The 19,569-nt window shown below is 38.5% G+C and overlaps 1 protein-coding gene and 1 pseudogene across 2 annotated transcripts in view; one reads left to right on the top strand and one right to left on the bottom strand.

The window, feature by feature from the left end:
* The window catches only part of CIRSR (corepressor of RBPJ and splicing regulator), a 77,759-nt gene that overhangs the window by 16,716 nt on the left and 41,474 nt on the right, over positions 1-19,569 (bottom strand). The gene's annotated exons all lie outside the window — the stretch shown is intronic.
* On the top strand, positions 10,208-17,650 carry LOC108406521 (ATP-dependent zinc metalloprotease YME1L1-like; annotated as a pseudogene).

The raw sequence follows: 19,569 nt of genomic DNA, 5'->3' as shown, positions 1-19,569 counted from the left end.
AGGGGACTCAATGCTCAATGTATAATCATTAATCCACCCCAAGCCTAATTTTCATCAGTCTCCAATCTTCTGAAGCATAACAAACAAGTTCTTACATGGAGAACAAATTCTTACATAGTGAATAAGTTACATGGTGAACAGTACAAAGGCAGTCATCACAGAAACTTTCAGTTTTGATCACACATTATGAACTATAAACAATCAGGTCAAATATGAATATTCGTTTGATTTTTATACTTGATTTATATGGATACCACATTTCTCTCTTTATTATTATTATTTTTAATAAAATGGTGAAGTGGTAGGTAGATGGAAGATAAAGGTAGAAAACATAGTTTAGTGTTGTAAGAGAGCAAATGTAGATGATCAGGTGTGTGCCTGTAGACTATGTGTTAATCCAAGCTAGACAAGGGCAATAAAACATCCACGGATACAGCAGATTTCTCTCAGAACAGGGGGGGAGGTTCTAAGCCTCACCTCTGTTGATCCCCAATTTCTCACCTGATGGCCCCCCTGCGACTGTGCCTGTCTTAGGTTGTTCCTCCCTTGAGGAATCTTACCCGTCTCTGGCTAACCAGTTATCTTCCGGGGCCATACAGGGAAATGTGAAGTTGGTAAGTGAGAGAGAAGCCTTATTGTTTGAAAAGGTTAGTTTTTTACTTCTTTGCATATTTATGCCCTATGGCTTCTATGCCCAGCATTTGTTTTGAGGTATCTTTACCATTTGGAAGAACTGTGATACATGGTAAATTCAATATGAGGCACGAATTCTATTTAGGGGTTGTAATTAGGAAGGAAGAAGAAAAGCTATAGAAGTAGCAGGCGGAAGAAAACATGGGAAGATTGATTATTTCTTTGACATATCTTCTTGTAGAGTAACTTCAGCATGTATAGGTTTTAAACTACTAATTAAATTGCACACACACATTAACATAATAGGAGTACAGTTACATAACCAAAGCATACCTATGATTACCAGCCATCTCCAGTGAAACCAAGAAAACCAGTTAGCCACCTTAAGCATTTGTGAAAACTTATCTATGATATGGTGGATATTGTCCAACTGAACTTAAACAGTCTGAGAGAAATCAGACAAATTAAAACAACCCATTCCTGGGGACTGTTCACATCCCATGTGTTCTTTTAACAGTAAATAGTCTGTAGTTGTAAGATTTTGGAGCACTACAATTTGCACTTCTCCTAATTCTTGGTTGAGTTCCAACAGTATAGATCCAGTCAAATTTGTTGTTTTACTGTATGCACAGGCCAGCTTAGATATCTCCTTCTTCATTCCCATGGCAAGTCCAGGAACCGGTGGGATGAGTGCATCTACACCTGTAGCAGCACGTGGATCTTTGTTGGGGTTTTTTGATGATCATCTTCTGGCATGGGTCTTCCAGAGAATGCTGATGTTGGAAGTTCTTTTTCATATCGTATCTTAGTTCATTTTTGGGGTAGCCAAATTAGGCTTTGATCCTCTGTATAAACACAAACAAACCCTTTGCCTACACTTTTATATGCCCTTTATACCACTGTGTAGAACTCATTGGAGGTCACCACACAGGAAATGCTTTTTTTTTTTGTTATCATTAATCTACACTTAGAAGATCAATATTATGTTTACTAGGCTCTCCCCTATACCAGGTCCCCCCTATAAACCCCTTTACAGTCACTGTCAATCAGCATAGCAAAATGTTGTAGAATCACTACTTGTGTTCTGTGTTGTACAGCCCTCCCCTTTCTCCCACCCTCCAAAGCATGCTAATCTTAATACCCCCCTTCTTCTTCCCCCTCCTTATCCCTCCCTACCCACCCATCCACCCCAGTCCCTTTCCCTTTGGTACCTGTTAGTCCATTCTTGAGTTCTGTGATTCTGCTGCTGTTTTGTTCCTTCAGTTTTTCCTTTGTTCTTATACTCCACAGATGAGTGAAATCATTTGGTATTTCTCTTTCTCCGCTTGGCTTATTTCGCTGAGCATAATACCCTACAGCTCCATTCATGTTGCTGCAAATGGTAGGATTTGCCCTTTTCTTATGGCTGAGTAGTATTCCATTGTGTATATGTACCACATCTTCTTTATCCATTCATCTATCGATGGACATTTAGGTTGCTTCCAATTCTTGGCTATTGTAAATAGTGCTGCAATAAACATAGGGGTGCATCTGTCTTTCTCAAACTTGATTGCTGCATTCTTAGGGTAAATTCCTAGGAGGGGAATTCCTGGGTCAAATGGTAAGTCTGTTTTGAGCATTTTGATGTACCTCCATACTGCTTTCCACAATGGTTGAACTAATTTACATTCCCACCAGCAGTGTAGGAGGGTTCCCCTTTCTCCACAGCCTCGCCAACATTTGTTGTTGTTTGTCTTTTGGATGGCAGCCATCCTTACTGGTGTGAGGTGATACCTCATTGTAGTTTTAATTTGCATTTCTCTGATAATTAGCGATGTGGAGCATCTTTTCATGTGTCTCTTGGCCATCTGTATTTCTTTTTTAGAGAACCGTCTGTTCAGTTCCTCTGCCCATTTTTTAATTGGGTTATTTGTTTTTTGTTTGTTGAGGCATGTGAGCTCTTTTTATATTCTGGACGTCAAGCCTTTATCGGATCTGTCATTTTCAAATATATTCTCCCATACTGTAGGGTTCCTTTTTGTTCTATTGATGGTATCTTTTGCTGTACAGAAGCTTTTCAGCTTAATATAGTCCCACTTGTTCATTTTTGCTGTTGTTTTCCTTGCCCGGGGAGATATGTTCAAGAAGAGGTCACTCATGTTTATGTCTAAGAGGTTTTTGCCTATGTTTTTTTCCAAGAGTTTAATGGTTTCATGACTTACATTCAGGTCTTTGATCCATTTTGAGTTTACTTTTGTATATGGGGTTAGGCAATGGTCCAGTTTCATTCTCCTACATGTGGCTGTCCAGTTTTGCCAGCACCATCGGTTGAAGAGACTGTCATTTCGCCATTGTATGTCCATGGCTCCTTTATCAAATATTAATTGACCATATATGTCTGGGTTAATGTCTGGATTCTCTAGTCTCTTCCATTGGTCTGGGGCTCTGTTCTTGTGCCAGTACCAAATTGTCTTGATTACTATGGCTTTATAGTAGAGCTTGAAGTTGGGGAGTGAGATCCCCCCTACTTTATTCTTCTTTCTCAGGATTGCTTTGGCTATTTGGGGTCTTTGGTGTTTCCATATGAATTTTTGAATTATTTGTTCCAGTTCATTGAAGAATGTTGCTGGTAGTTTCATAGGGATTGCATCAAATCTGTATATTGCTTTGGCAGGATGGCTATTTTGACAATATTAATTCTTCCTAGCCACAAGCATGGGATGAGTTTCCATCTGTTAGTGCCCCCTTTAATTTCTCTTAAGAGTGACTTGTAGTTTTCAGAGTATAAGTCTTTCATTTCTTCGGTTAAGTTTATTCCTAGGTATTTTATTTTTTTTGATGCAATTGTGAATGGAGTTGTTTTCCTGATTTCTCTTTCTGTTGGTTCATTGTTAGTGTATAGGAAAGCCACAGATTTCTGTGTGCTGATTTTGATTCCTGCAACTTTGCTGTATTCCGATATCAGTTCTAGTAGTTTTGGGGTGGAGTCTTTAGGGTTTTTTATGTATGGTATCATGTCATCTGCAAATAGTGACAGTTTAACTTCTTCTTTACCAATCTGGATTCCTTGTATTTCTTTGTTTTGTCTGATTGCCATGGCTAGGACCTCCAGTACTATGTTAAATAACAGTGGGGAGAGGGGACATCCCTGTCTAGTTCCCGATCTCAGAGGAAAAGCTTTCAGCTTCTCGCTGTTCAATATAATGTTGGCTGTGGGTTTATCATAGATGGCCTTTATTATGTTGAGGTACTTGCCCTCTATTCCCATTTTGCTGAGAGTTTTTATCATGAATGGATGTTGAACTTCGTCAAATGCTTTTTCAGCATCTTTGGACATGATCATGTGGTTTTTGTCTTTCTTTTTGTTGATGTGGTGGATGATGTTGATGGACTTTCGAATGTTGTACCATCCTTGCATCCCTGGGATGAATCCCACTTGGTCATGGTGTACGATCCTTTTGATCTACTTTTGAATTCGGTTTGCTGATATTTTGTTGAGTATTTTTGCATCTACGTTCACCAGGGATATTGGTCTGTAGTTTTCTTTTTTGGTGGGGTCTTTGCCTGGTTTTGGTATTAGGGTGATGTTGGCTTCATAGAATGAGTTTGGGAGTATCCCCTCCTCTTCTATTTTTTGGAAAACTTTAAGGAAAATGGGTATTATGTCTTCCCTGTATGTCTGATAAAATTCTGAGGTGAATTCATCTGGCCCGGGCGTTTTGTTCTTTGGTAGTTTTTTGATTACCACTTCAATTTCATTGCTGGTAATTGGTCTGTTTAGATTTTCTGTTTCTTTCTGGGTCAGTCTTGGAAGGTTGTATTTTTCTAGGAAGTTGTCCATTTCTTCTAGGTTTCCAATCTTGTTAGCATATAGGTTTTCATAGTACTCACTAATAATTCTTTGTATTTCTGTGGGGTCCGTTGTGATTTTTCCTTTCTCGTTTCTGATACTGTTGATTTGTGTTGACTCTCTTTTCCTCTTAATAAGTCTGGCTAGAGGCTTATCTATTTTGTTTATTTTCTTGAAGAACCAGCTCTTGGTTTCATTGATTTTTGCTATTGTTTTATTCTTCTCAATTTTATTTATTTATTTTCTGATCTTTATTATGTCCCTCCTTCTGCTAACCTTAGGCCTCATTTGTTCTTCTTTTTCCAATTTCAATAATTGTGACATTAGACCATTTATTTGGGATTGTTCTTCCTTTTCTAAATATGCCTGGATTGCTATACACTTTCCTCTTAAAACTGCTTTTGCTGTGTCCCACAGTAGTTGGGGCTTAGTGTTGTTGTTGTCGTTTGTTTCCATATATTGCTGGATCTCCATTTTGATTTGGTCATTGATCCATTGATTATTTAGGAGCGTGTTGTTAAGCCGCCATGTGTTTGTGAGCCTTTTTGCTTTCTTTGTACAGTTTATTTCTAGTTTTATGCCTTTGTGGTCTGAAAAGTTGGTTGGTAAGATTTCAATCTTTTGGAATTTACTGAGGCTCTTTTTGTGGCCTAGTATGTGGTCTATTCTGGAGAACGTTCCATGTGCACTTGAGAAGAATGTGTATCCTGTTGCTTTTGGATGTAGAGTTCTGTAGATGTCTATTAGGTCCATCTGTTCTAGTGTGTTGTTCAGTGCCTCTGTGTCCTTACTTTCTGTCTGGTGGATCTGTGCTTTGGAGTGAGTGGTGTGTTGAAGTCTCCTAGAATGAATGCATTGCATTCTATTTCCTCCTTTAGTTCTGTTAGTATTTGTTTCAGATATGTTGGTGCTCCTGTATTGGGTGCATATATATTTATAATGGTTATATCCTCTTGTTGGACTGAGCCCTTTATCGTTATGTAATGTCCTTCTTTGTCTTTTGTTACTTTCTTTATTTTGAAGTCTGTTTTGTCTGAGACCAGAATTGCAACACCTGCTTTCTTCTCTCTGTTGTTTCATGAAATATCTTTTTCCAACCCTTGACTTTAAGTCTGTGCATGTCTTTGGGTTTGAGGTGAGTCTCTTGTAAGCAGCATATGGATGGATCTTGCTTTTTTATCCATTCTATTACTCTGTGTCTTTTGATTGGTGCATTCAGTCCATTTACATTTAGGGTGATTATTGAGAGTTATGAACTTATTGCCATTGCAGGCTTTAAGTTTGTGGTTACCAAAGGTTCAGGGTTAGCTTCTTTACTATCTTACTGTCTAACTTAACTCGCTTGCTGAGCTACTATAAACACGGTCTGATGATTCTTTATTTCTCTCCCTTCTTATTCCTCCTCCTCCCTTCTTCATATGTTGGGTGTTCTGTTCTGTGCCCTTTTTAGGAGTGCTCCCATCTAGAGCAGTCCCTGTAGGATGCCCTGTAGAGGTGGTTTGTCGGAGGTAAATTCCCTCAACTTTTGCTTGTCTGGGAATTGTTTAATCCCTCCTTCATATTTAAATGATATTCGTGCTGGATACAGTAGTCTTGGTTCGAGGCCCTTCTGTTTCATTGCATTAAGTATATCATGCCATTCTCTTCTGGCCTGTAGGGTTTCTGTTGAGAAGTCTGATGATAGCCTGATGGGTTTTCCTTTGTAGGTAACCTTTTTTTTTCTCTCTGGCTGCCTTTAATACTTTGTCCTTGTCTTTGATCTTTGCCATTTTAATTATTATGTATCTTGGTGTTGCCCTCCTTGGATCCCTTGTCATGGGAGTTCTGTGTACCTCTGTGGTCTGAGAGGCCATTTCTTCCCCTAGTTTGGGGAAGTTTTCGGCAATTATTTCTTCAAAGACACTTTCTATCCTTTTTTTCTCTCTCTTCTTCTTCTGGTACCCCTATAATGCGAATATTGTTCTGTTTCAATTGGTCACTCAGCTCTCTTAGAATTCTTTCATTCCTGGAGATCCTTTTCTCTCTGCGTCAGCTTCTCTGCATTCCTGTTCTCTGTTTTCTAGTCCATTAATGGTCTCTTGCATCTCGTCCATTCTGTTTTGAAGTCCTTCCAGAGCTTGTTTTATTTCTGTATTCTCCTTCCTTAGTTCTTGCATATTTCTCTGCAAGTCCATCAGCATGGTTATGATTTTTGTTTTGAATTCTGTTTCAGGAAGACTGGTTAAATCTATCTCCCCAGGTTCCTTCTCAGGGGAAGATGTAGCAGATGCTGAGGCTGTCTGGGTTAGTCTTGTCTGGATCATAGTTTTTTGCCTTTTCATGTTGACAGGTGCCATTGACTGTCAGCTGGGAGGGCCAAACTTTTCACTTGCTACTGGCCTTTCTTTACTGGGACAACTGCGACCTCTAGTGGCTTGTGTTGGGTAATTGCATGAAGACTTGGTCTTTGTGTCTTGCCCAGTGGATATGGAGAAAACTCCCTTTCTGAGGGTGGGGCCTTCCTTAGGCTGCTTCTCTGCTTTCCCAGCGCCCGGAGGGGTAATGGACAGGGGTGGGGGTTGTTTGGCTGTTTACCTCCGTGAGGGGTCTCAGAGATGTTGCCCAGTGGGTTAGTGCACCCAGTTTTCCCTGTAATTTCCAGCCACTGGGCTGTTACCTTTGTTGTTTCCATCCAGCTGTTATGTCCCTGTCCCTTTAAGACTTTCAAAAAGCACTCGCTTTTCTTTGTCACAGGGGCATCAGCTTTGGAACCCGCTCAGAGGTCTTGCTGACCTATTTCCCTGGTTTCCAGCCCTCCACGCATGCACTGTGTCTGCGCTCTGGTGTGGGTGGCTGGGGCTGGGTGTTTAGCAGTCCTGGGCTCCCTCTCCCTCCCACCAGGAGCTGGGGGGAGGTGTGCTCGGGTCCCGCCGGGCTGGGGCTTGTATCTTACCCCTTTCACCAATCGCTGGGCTCTCGCACGTGTGGATGTAGTCGGGCTGTTGTCCTGTGTCCTCTGGTCTCTCTTTTAGGATTAGTTGTATTTGTTGTATTTTCAAAAATATATATGTTTTTGGGAGGAGATTCCCACTGTCCTACTCACACCGCCATGTTGGCTCCACCCCCATAAGGACTATTTCTTAACAAATAAAACCCTAACACCTTTATTACACCCATCAATAATGACAGTTTAAAAATATCTAATTATCCAGCCAACATTTAGATTCAAAAGTATCTTTTTTTGTTTGCTTTGTTCAGATTAGGATCCAAACAAGGTCCACACATTGTATTTGGTTCACATATCTCTTAAGCTTCTCTTTTTAACTAAAGTACAATTAACAAATACCTTAAGTCTTTTTTAACCTCAAAACACTTAGTCACCTTTACCCCATCCTCCCTTACTGCTGTTCATTTGTTAAAGAAACTGGGTCATTTGTCCTGTAGAATTTCCCACATCCTGGAAAGTGATCCCATTTTATGTTCCTTTGGTCCTTGGGTTTTTTGTAAACTGGCAGTTCAATCTAGATGCTTAGTACAAAATGATTTTGGTGTTCTGTATCACATACTTTGGGGGAATATGTGGAAAGCCTTCTAAAGTTTGGATTCAGGAAAATGACCCCTGAAAACAAACACATTACTGGCTAGAATGAACTACACGGAGGGAAAAAAAGGCTGAGGCTTGAGCTTGGCAGTTGACTTCAATGTGGATCTTGCTTTCACCATGTTGTCGCAGGAACAGTGGTATAATATTAAAAATGTATGTTTTAAAATAAATGCCCAAACATTATCACAAATATATTGTGATTCTTATTTCCATGAAAGTACAACCTTCTTTGCTAAAGTTAAATTAACTGTATGTAGTGAAAGAGCCAATCTCTATTTACTGAATATAAAAAGGACACTTACAGACACAGTTGTAGTACATGATCAAGAAGGAAATTTGTGTCTAGTGAGAATTATCAAGATATCTTATGCTTATATTTGGTTCCTAATATTACTTAGCCTTTTTGCTTTTAAGAAAGCTTATAGAAAGTTATCTTTAAGAAAGACTGGAAAAGGGGGCACAGTAGGAACATGTAGCACAAGTCCCATGGAAACAGTGAACAAAAGCTATTAATAAAGTGTGTGGGTGATTTTTATTTATATAGATGTGAATGTTTTATGTATGATTTTCTAAAGGTTATGCAAGAACCAACTGTACTGAATTGTAATAAAACTGCTCTATACTGGGAATTTTCCTGACACACTGCCAGTTCTTCTTTGTGGAGGCTGGAAACAATAGGGTTTCTTATTGCCCTTATCCCAAGTTCATACTGTATTCACAGCTAATTTAATCTCTATTAAAACATACAATGTAAAGGAAAAGATAATATTTCATTTTAGTCTATGTTCTGGAAAATACACAAAAAGCAAGGAAAGATGAAACTGCCCTTATTGTGTGCTAGTAAAGAATACTGTTTATTACAAACAACCTTGCCTTACAGAATCAATACATGACTCATATTTGATTATGCTTTAAACTTGTATTTACAACTTAATTTATATGCAAGTATTGTATTGATGATACATCTGTCATAATAAAATGAATTCATAGTCCTAGAGAGCAGAAAAAATCATTTGTGTTGTGATGAACATGAAATATTAGAAGTTAGCACTATGTTTTAAATAAGAGAATATGAATGCTCTTGAGAAGTTATGCATCTATGAACCTCAAAAACATTATGTTGAGTTAAAGAAGTCAGACACAGAAAAATACATACCATGTGATTCTACTTCTGTGAAGTTATGAACAGGTAAAACAGATATATGAGGTTAGAAATCAGAATAGTGGTTGTGGTGGTGGAGGGCGACTGGAAAGGCAGAGAATGACATTTTCTACGGTGATGGTGGTGCACTACATCTTGTCAGAGACATTGGTTACATGAATGTATACCTTTGTCAAACTCAAACTCTACACTTAAGACCTGTGCATTTTATTTTTTTAAAAAAGTTAAATATGATATTTTAAACCAGTCAACATTAATTACTGAATGGGTATGTTTTACTACAGACTCTAACTACATTTCTATATTATATCTCTAACTATGGAGAGAACCCTGTGCAGGGAATTTAACTCATTCTTTGCTAGTATATAACACAAAGTGATTTTAAAAATCAGTATGTATTATTGAGGGCTTATTATTATATCTCACTGGGTACTAAGAGAATAGAGAACACGGTTTTTGCCTTTGAGCTTATAATCTTTTTGGGAAAATTAGTTCATACAAGAACACAAGAAAAGTATAAACTATGAATTTGTGTTATAATGTATTTTAAGAAATGATGACGATGTTCAGAACAGTGAGCAAAGCCTTTCCATGCAGCCATGCACTAAACTATTATTTACTAATAAAAAGCATGTATATTATGCAAGGCATTAGTGACACAAAAGTAAATAAGACACAGCCTGTTTCAGAAAAGCTTATATTTTCCAGGAAAGAACTAGAAACTGAGTTTTATTTTCAAACTCTTATGGGATTTATGAAAAGGTAAAAAGTAGGGCTTTCTGAGTGGGTGGAATGTAATGAAAGTTCACATTAATTTCATTAAATTAGATTTGTGTAGAAGAATTAGTATTTACTAGATGGACTACATTTCATTCATTCATTCTTTCCCTAGGGAATCGCTACCTAATTTCCTTGATTTGAAGCTGGCAGACCTTGAGTAGATGTAATGATGTTAACAGGAAGAGTCATGTAAAAGAGAGTTATTACTGTGATCTGAGAATTATAATACTCCTTTGAGATTATGGAAGGTGTAACCTCCATTAGCACTATACATGCCTTCAACACAGAGCATTCATTTAACAACAGAACAGGATTGCAATTAATTTATTAATGCCAATGGAATTTCAAGGCACAGCCACTCTAACAACAAATTTTGTCACTGAGTAGTAGTGCAGTTTGAAATGACTTAAGCATTGATAATCACTTAAAATAGAATTTAAGTACTAATCCAGAGCATCATTTGACTTTGAACCACTATGACTTGATAAATTTTACTGAGTAACTTCTTTAATAGGTCAATATTTCTTTTCAGCTAATCAGCTTCCATGTGCATTAAAAAAAGGTTCCTGACTTATCAAGTACATATAAAAGAAATGGTGCCTAACTCCACTTCTTCATTTTGAAGTCAACTTTATTTCTTAGTTTTAATATCTGCATATTTTTGGAGCTTAGTTTTAATGAAATTCTGATAAACACTTTTTCTGCAGTACAATTATGATGGGGGGTTAAAAAAAATTCTGCCATAGATGTGAGGCTATCTTAGTAGCTTTGCTGGTAGGGAGTCAACTTCTTCAAGGGGTTATATAAGAGAACTCTGTAACAGATTCACTGGAATTTGCCAGGACAACTGAGTTTATCAACTTTCTTTCTACAGAAAATCCCTTCAGCATGCTCCTATGTGTTTTTTTTAGCAAAGTTTACGATCAGACAATTATTTTGTTAAATTACCCAAACATGTTCTCAAGAGACAAAAATACCTTCAACATGAAAGGCTGATGAAAAGATGGAGGAACAGCATGTGGGAGCTCTGTTCTGCAGAAAACTTTTATTAGTACTACAGCTCAGAGTAACATTCTTCAAGAAAATTAAATCAAGAGTTAGGGAAAATTACACAAGGAAAAAAAGCACTGTTGCAAACAAATTTTTGCAACAAGTGTAAAGTAGTGTGTTCCTCAATTTAAGCTATTTATTCATTTTCATATTGTTTAAGCACACTAAAAACCATGGCGTATCCAAGCCTGGAAGGAGACAGTCATCTGAAACATTAAGTACCTATCATCATTTTAGCTATTTGTAGTATGGCTGGATCTCAGACTTAGGTGTTATAAAGAAAAAAGAAACTTGTATGTCAGGATTATCCAGTGAACCATTTTGAATTTGAAACTTATTTTTGTAAAAAATGTGAAATTTACCATTATCATGTTGAGTCAGTTCCAAATACTTTTATGTTGCATTTACAACTTTTGGGTTTTGGTCCAATATATAAAGGACTTAAAAGTATTCCTATCCTCAAAACAAGAAAAAAGCTGAAAATCAACAAATCTTAGATCCATTAGAGATTTGAGGTCACAGGGGAAAACACTGCCCCAAAAATGAGAGAGACTAGGGATATGGAGAATTACAGTTCGCTAGGGCCAGGAATCACCAGTGGAGCCAGCAGCTGCTAGGGATACTTCTTTGTGAGTTTTATTTCCAGAATCCCCATTGGGTTCTCAGAGTGAACATCAAAGAACAATCCCTTGTACTTCCCCTCCAAAAGGGAAAAGGGAAAAGTAACTATTTTGAAATACGCCCAGAGCATTTTGTGTCCTAAACAAATGCAACCCTCAAGGGAAACTATTTGACCAGAGCCCAACCTACCTGGGTTAAAAAAACTGAGAAGTTGGGGGAAAAGCTAAGAAGGTTATAGCCAAGAGGTATAGGCTCACCAAAGAGATCTGGTCACAGTATTGTAAAATGCTTCCCCACTCTCTGTGTCTTACCATCAATAGGGTTCCTGTTATAATGACATGGGACTACAACTGAAGCAAAGCTCAGACTCTATTAAAGGACTCTCTAGGGAAATCCAAAGGTAACAGGAGGGACACAGACAAGGACACTGCAGGAAATTGTAGCCTCTGCCATCTATAGCTACAGCTATAGCAAACAGTAAACACAACATAACTCCTAGCCAAATAAACATAAAACCTCACACTAAAGGCCTATATACCTCAGTAATCATGTCCAGCTTTCAACAAAATACATGACAATATGCTAAAAGACAAAACGACAGTCTGGACAGACAAAGCAAGCATCAGAATCAGACGCAGCTAAGGAGAGTTAGGAATTATCAGATTGAGAATCCAAAATAACCAAATTAATATGGTAAGGGCTCTAATGGAAAAAGCTGACAACATGCAAGGACACATGGGTAATATAATTAATTAGAGGAAATCTCTAAGAATCTAAAGGAAATGCTAGAAATAAATAACACTTTGCATTTTGATCAGCTCATCAGTAGACTCCACATGGCTAAGAAAAGAATCAGTGAATTTTAAGATGTGATTAGAAACTTCCCAAACTAAAAAGCCAAAGAAAAGAAAATGAAAAAAAAAATGACACCAGAATTTCCAAGAACTGTAGAACAATTACAAAAGGTGTAACATATTCAAGAGGAATACTAGAAGAGAGAAAAGAACAGAAGAAATATTTGAAATAATAATGGCTTAGAGTTCTTAAAACTAATGAGAGACACCAAACCACAGACCCAAGAAGCTCAAAGAACACCAAGATAAATACTAAAAACTACACTTAGATATCTCATATTCAAACTGCAGAAAATAGAAGAGGAAGAGAAAATCTTGAAAGAAGCAAGAGCCTCTAGAGTGGAGAGACTGTAAAAATTATACTATATTTCTCTTAAGAAACCATGCAACAAGAGGAGAGTGGAGTGACATATTTAAAATGTTGAAAGAAAAAAACCCACAACATAGAATTCTGTATCCAATGAAGTTATCCTTCAAAAATAAAAGAAAAATATTTTCTTAAAAAAATTGAGGAATCTGACTTCCCCTTCGTAGATGCTGAAGTACCCAATGTGCCAAAGGCCGGGGAGACTCCTGGAATGGCCGCAGACTCTTCTTCCATGTTACAGTTCCCGAGTCATCTCATCAGTGCCTTCCATTCACCAAAAGACACCTCTGTTTCTGTCGGTGCATCAGTTTCTCAAAAGCAGCATGGAGATGTAGCTCCTGACCATGAGGCTCCCAGCAATGAGCCTGTACTTAACTTAAGGGACCTTGGATTACCTGAATTAAAAATTGGACAGATTGACTAACTGGTAGGCAGTCTACTTCCTGGATTTTGTAAAGGCAAAAGCATTTCTTCCCATTGGCATACATCTCATGTCTCTGCACAATCCTTCTTTGAAAATAAACATGACAACCTTCAAGGACTCTGAAAAGTATTTGTTCAGATCTTCAGTACTGGCCAGTTTTCATACAGTCTCGGGGTTTTAAAACATTGAAATCAAGGACAAGACATCTGCAGTCCACCTCTGAAAGATTAGCATAAACACAGCATATAGCACCATCATTTGTGAAGGGGTTTCTTTTGCGGGGCAGAGGAACAGATGTTGAGAGTTTGGACAAACTCATGAAAACCAAGAACATATCTGAAGCTCACCAAGATGTGTTTAAAACTTGCCGGGAGCTGATCTACTCCGCCTGCCTGATGGCACAGCCCCGCAGGCCGGTGGATGGATGCTGCACAGCGGGCCTCCAGAGGGGAAGCTACTGATATCTCTTCTGTTGCTTAATTTGACCATTTCCCGAGTCTGAACAGCCCTCATGAATCAGAAAAAGCCCCTAGAGAAAAGACTGTTAGGGGTCATAAAGCAATCATAAAACTCAGCTTGTGACCCTACACATTCCCCTCAGGCTGGTGGGTTATTATCCCTGGGTTGGAAAATAGAATAAAGTTCAGGTGACTTCAGAGTACAACTCCCTGGCCAATTTGGCCCCCAGGAAAAACAAGAGGTGACTTACATGAGGCGTGGGTCAGGAAAGTAGGTGGAAAAATCTTGGTAGAGTTCCCTTATAAATCATTACTATATAAACTACAGTACACATAGTTATAGTCAAGATCAATGGAATGAATGCTGCTCATTCTACTGTAAATAGTTTCAGGGAACTATGGAAAAAACATGACCCCACAGCAAGCCTACGTGAGAGTCCAGTTAAACAAGTTTTAAGACACATTCAGAAAACACTGTGGTACCTTGTAGAAATTTAACCTGAGATTAGAATCTAAAGGTATGAGAGCAACAGAAAATTCTTGAAGAAGAAAACATGATGACCTTTCATAGTTGGGAAAACAGGGGAACATTCTGAGAAGTAGAGTAAGTCATATATCACTGAATGACACATGCCTTATGATGATTTTATGATGATTTCATGTAACCAGTCCCCTATACATTGCTTGAGGTTTCTGTCAATAAACAGGCCAGGCTTAGTATCTTTGCTAGTGTCTGTGTCCTCATTCATTTCGCCAATGCCGTTCCTCCTTCAGGGACTCCTGGACTCACTGGAGCTGGACTCTGGCAAAAACTAGTTTTGCAGAGAGTTTCCTGAAAGCTCAGGCGCTAACGCAAAAAAAACCAATGATTCTCTCAGAAGAACTCGTCTGATTCTCTTTGTCCTGCTGCTCTTTGGCATTTATGGATTCTTTAAAAACCCATTTTTATCTGTCCATTTCTAGACGACGGGGCTTGATTCTGAGGTAGATCCTGTCCACGTGAAAAATGTCACCTTCAAACATGTTAAAGGAGTGGAGGAAGCTAAACAAGAATTATAGGAAGTTGTTGAATTCTTGAAAAACCCTAAAAAATTTACTGTGCTTGGAAGTAAACTTCCAAAAATAGTTCTTTTAATTGGACCACCAGGGACAGGAAAGACACTTCTTGCCCAAGCTGTGGCAGGAGAAGCTCATGTTCCCTTTTACTAGCTTCTGGATGAGAATTTGATGAGATGTTCGTGGGTGTGGGAAACAGCTGTATAAGAAATCTTTTTAGGGAAGCAAAAGCAAATGCTCCTTGTGTTACATTTATTGGTGAATTAGATTCTGTTGGTGGGAAGCAAACTGAATCTCCAATGCATCCATATTCAAGGCAGACTATAAATCAACTTCCTGCTGAGATGGATGGTTTTAAACCCAATGAAGGAGTTATCATCATAGGAGCCACAAACTTCCCAGAGGCATTAGATAATGCATTAATACGTCCAGGTCATTTTGACATGCAAGTTACAGTTCCAAGACCAGATGTAAAAGGTCGAACAGAAATTTTGAAATGGTATCTCAATAAAATAAAGTTTGATCAGTCTGTTGATCCAAAAATCATAGCTCGAGGTACTGTTGGTTTTTCTGGAGCAGAGTTGGAGAATCTAGTAAACCAAGCTGCATTAAAGACAGCTGTTGATGGAAAAGAAATGGTCACCATGAAGGAGCTAGAGTCTTCCAAAATTAAAATCTTAATGGGGCCTGAATGTAGAAGAGTGGAAATGGATAACAAAAATAAAACCATCACAGCGTATCTTGAATCTGGTCATGCTATCATTGCACATTACACTAAAGATGCCAAGCCTATCAACAAAGCTACAATCACACCGCAGGGGCCAACATTGGGACATGTGTCCCTGTTGCCTGAGAATGACACATGGAATGAAACTAGGGCTCAGCTCCTTGCTCAAATGGGTGTCAGTGTGAGAGGACGAGTGGCAGAGGAGCTTATATTTGGAACTGGCCATATTACAACCGGAGCTTCCAGTGATTTTGATAATGCAACTTAAATAGCAAAGTGGATGGTTACCAAATTTGGAATGAATGAAAAGCTTGGAGTTATGACCTACAACGATAAAGAGAAACTGAGTCCAGAAACTCAATCTGCTATTGAACAAGAAATCAGAATCCTTCTAAGGAACTCATATGAATGAGCAAAACATATCTTGAAGACTCATGCAAAAGAGCATAAGAACCTAGCAGAAGCTTTACTGACCTATGAGACTTTGGATGCCAAAGAGATTCAAATTGTTCTTGAGGGGAAGAAATTGGAAGTGAGATGATAACTCTCCTGTAATGGCTGAGTAGCTGGTTTTAAATGAGAATTTAAGTAGGCCTGCAGTCCTCTCCTTTCGCAATGCTTTTTTCTCCCATTCGTGGCATCACTCAAGGGTGTGAAACACTTTGTCAGCCTTCTGTCACAGTTAACTAATTCTTGTTATTCTCATGATGACACCTATTACAAATTAGTAAACCTATACAAAGATTTTAAACAACTATGAGGATTGAAAACAGCTTGTTTGAGAAATGCCAATCAGTTACTAAAGTTGAAAATCAGCAATGATTTTATGTTTGGTTACTTTACTAGATGTGAATAAAATTTCCTTTAGCTCTTAGGAAATATTTTGACTCAGTGGAGTAAAGTTGTTGAAGGATTGTCTTTATTTCCAGAGAGTACCATTTATCTTTGATAAAGAATTGATGCTGTTTAGCTGCTGGTAAATCATATTTCTAAGTACATCAGTAGAAACTTCATTAAGATGCACTTGATTGTGCTCCAGATTGTCCAGATATAAAATGGCTTAAAATCTAAGTGTGGAGAATTGTAAACGTACAGGTACAATTGGAACTTAAATGATTCTAACCTTCTGAAAATGCAACATGCATTTTCGTGTTTTTTTTAAACCTTACTATCACTTTGACTAAAGAACTTCATTTCAGAGCACAGAAGCAGTGTTTCGTTAAGTAGACAAGTAACACACTTCAACCTTTGAATAACTGCATAATTATACTTGGTATTGGAAGCAAAATTAAACCAAAACTCAGTCCCCTTCAAAGTGGATTTTTGAAATTACCTTGTATTTAAAGTAGAAAGTTGTGTGTGTTTTTTGTTCAGATTTTGTGAATATGAACATGTTGTCCCAGGATTTATAGATAAAATTTATTTAACTCAATAGAAAAATTATTTTAGAACACATTGTATTGTTTTACAGCCCAATTATATTTATGAAGTTATCCTATTAAAATCACCTCCAGTTCAAAAAAGAAAAAAAAATTGAGGAAACTGTCACCAGTGTAGACCTGCCTTGCAAGAAATATTAAAAGAAGTTTTTCAGAGAGAAAGAAAATGACACAGATCAGAAACTCAGATCTACATCAACAAAGGAAGAACGTTGGAGAAAGAATAAATGAAAAAATGTTTTACTTAACTGATTTAACAGATAACATCCTGTTCAAAATGAGAACAGCAATATACTAGATGATCATAGCTTATGGATAAGAGAAAAATATGACAACAATGTTGTATGGGACAGGAGGAAGGAACTGGTTGTAAATAGGCATTGGTTTGCTCTGTTATAAGGTACTACCAGTACTCATGAAGTGGTATAGTGTTATTTAAAATGGACTTAGATTAGTTGTAAATGTATATTGCAAATTCTAGGACAACCACTAACATAAAAACAACAACTAAGAATAACTGGTATGCTAATAAAAGAGAAAATGGAATCACACAAAATACTCAATTAAAACCCGGGAAAGCAGAAAAAGAGCGAAGAACAACAAAGCAAAACAAAAAATGAAGCAACAAATAGAAATAATTACAAATATGGCAGATTTCTAAGCAAATCAAAAACAGATTAAAAGAAAAGACCCAATTTTATGCTAACTACAAGACATCCACTTTAAATATAAAGATATAGAAAAAGTAAAGTGATGGAGGAAGATACACAATGCTAACACTAATCAAATAAAGCCAAAGTATATCAATTTCAGAAAAAAGAAATTTATCAAGGATAAGCAGAGACAATTACATACTGAAAAAAAGGGGTTTGATCTCCAACAAGACACAACAACCTCAAATGTGTATGTACCTAACAAAAAAAGCACTAAAATATGTGAGGCAAAACCAACAGAAATGTTTCAAAGGACAAGTTAGAGTATTCAATGCCCCTCATTCAGAAATGGGACAGATCCAGCAGGCAGAAAATCAGCAGCATTTAGTTGAATTGCACAGCATCACCTACCAGCTGGATCTAACTGACATCTATAGAACACTTCATCCAATGGCAGCAGAATATACATTCTTCTCAAGCTCATATGGAACATTCACCAAGATAGACCATATTCTGGGCCACATAACTGACCTTAATAAATGTAAAAGAATTTAAATCACACAAAGATTGCTCTCAGGGGATTCTGGGAAAAAGATGGCAATGTTAAGAAGGCAAGTCAGAAACCTCCTCCCAAAATCACACAGAACATGAAAATACAGCAAACACAACTAAACTGGACAACAACCTGAAGACTGCAGATCTGACTATCTACATCTGGGGAAGAGGAAAACACCTCACAGAAAAGGGTAAAGTGGCAAAGCTGTGATACAGTGGGACCCAAACCCTCTCCCTATCTGATCCCACAGGTGGAGGAAGCAGAATAGAGTGGGGAGGGAGCAGGAGCCCAGGACCACTGAATACCTGGCCCTGGAGATCTGCTCCCAGAACATGAACCCACATTACATGGTGCTCTGGTGATTAGTGGGGCTCGACAACAAAGACAGGAAGAACACCTGATGAGGCTGAGATTCCAGCCACTTGTGGAGAACAGGTATTCTGTACTAGCTCCCTGAGACAAAAGCAAAGCGGGAAGTCTGAAAGACTTCCCAGTAGTGAGAGGGGTGCCAGAGGGCCAAGGGTTACACAGAGCTCTCTGCTCAGGAGAAAGGGCAGGTGGACAATACCTCCCCAGCCTGCCCTCAGCGCAACAGGTTAGGAACTCTCAGAAGCCCCAGATGCTCCATCCCCTTTTTGCTGGCAATGCAGCCCTGAAGCTTCTCCTTGCAGTGTGTGGCCTACTGGCCAGCAGTAAAATCAAACTTTGCTCCTGGGTAGGCATGGGGAGACCCTCCCAGCTTTCTCAGCTGTTTTGGACCAGCCAGGGAAGTATGTGGAAGCTAGCCCTGGGAGCTCCTTTCTTATGGCAGGCACCGGGTCCTGCTCACCTGTGGCCCCCACCATTGCTGCAGGTTGGGTGGAGGGCAGCTCTACCCATAGCAACTCCAACTGGACAGCCCCGAGTATTCTCCCTGCACGCACGATGAGTTGACAGCCCACACAGCCTACCTGAAATCAGATCACTACAAGCCATACAGAAAAGTGCCCCGCTGACTGCACGCCAATAGCTGGGGCTCCCACACAGGAAACTGAGCTTCTGGGCACTAGAGGGAAAGTCCTCTATAAAGCTATTATTCCATAGGAAACACTAAAAAAAATGAAGAGGCAGAGGAATTTGGTCTAAACAAAACTACAAGACAAAACATGGCTGAATGAAACTGAAATCACCAATCTTCTGGACAAAGACTTCAAAGTGAAAGTCATAAACATGCTCACAGATCTAAAGAAAAATATTCAAGATTAAGGGAGGACCTCAACAAAAAGACAGACAACCTGACCTCCAAAAGAGTCGCTCAGAGCTGAAGAAATACAATATCTGAAATGAAAAATACAATGGAGGGATTTAATAGTAGGCTTACACAGGTTGAATAAGTTG

The sequence above is a fragment of the Manis javanica genome, chromosome 12 (genome assembly GCF_040802235.1).
Source record: "Manis javanica isolate MJ-LG chromosome 12, MJ_LKY, whole genome shotgun sequence".
Lineage (NCBI taxonomy): Eukaryota > Metazoa > Chordata > Mammalia > Pholidota > Manidae > Manis > Manis javanica.
This window is presented reverse-complemented; position numbering and strand designations above follow the sequence as displayed.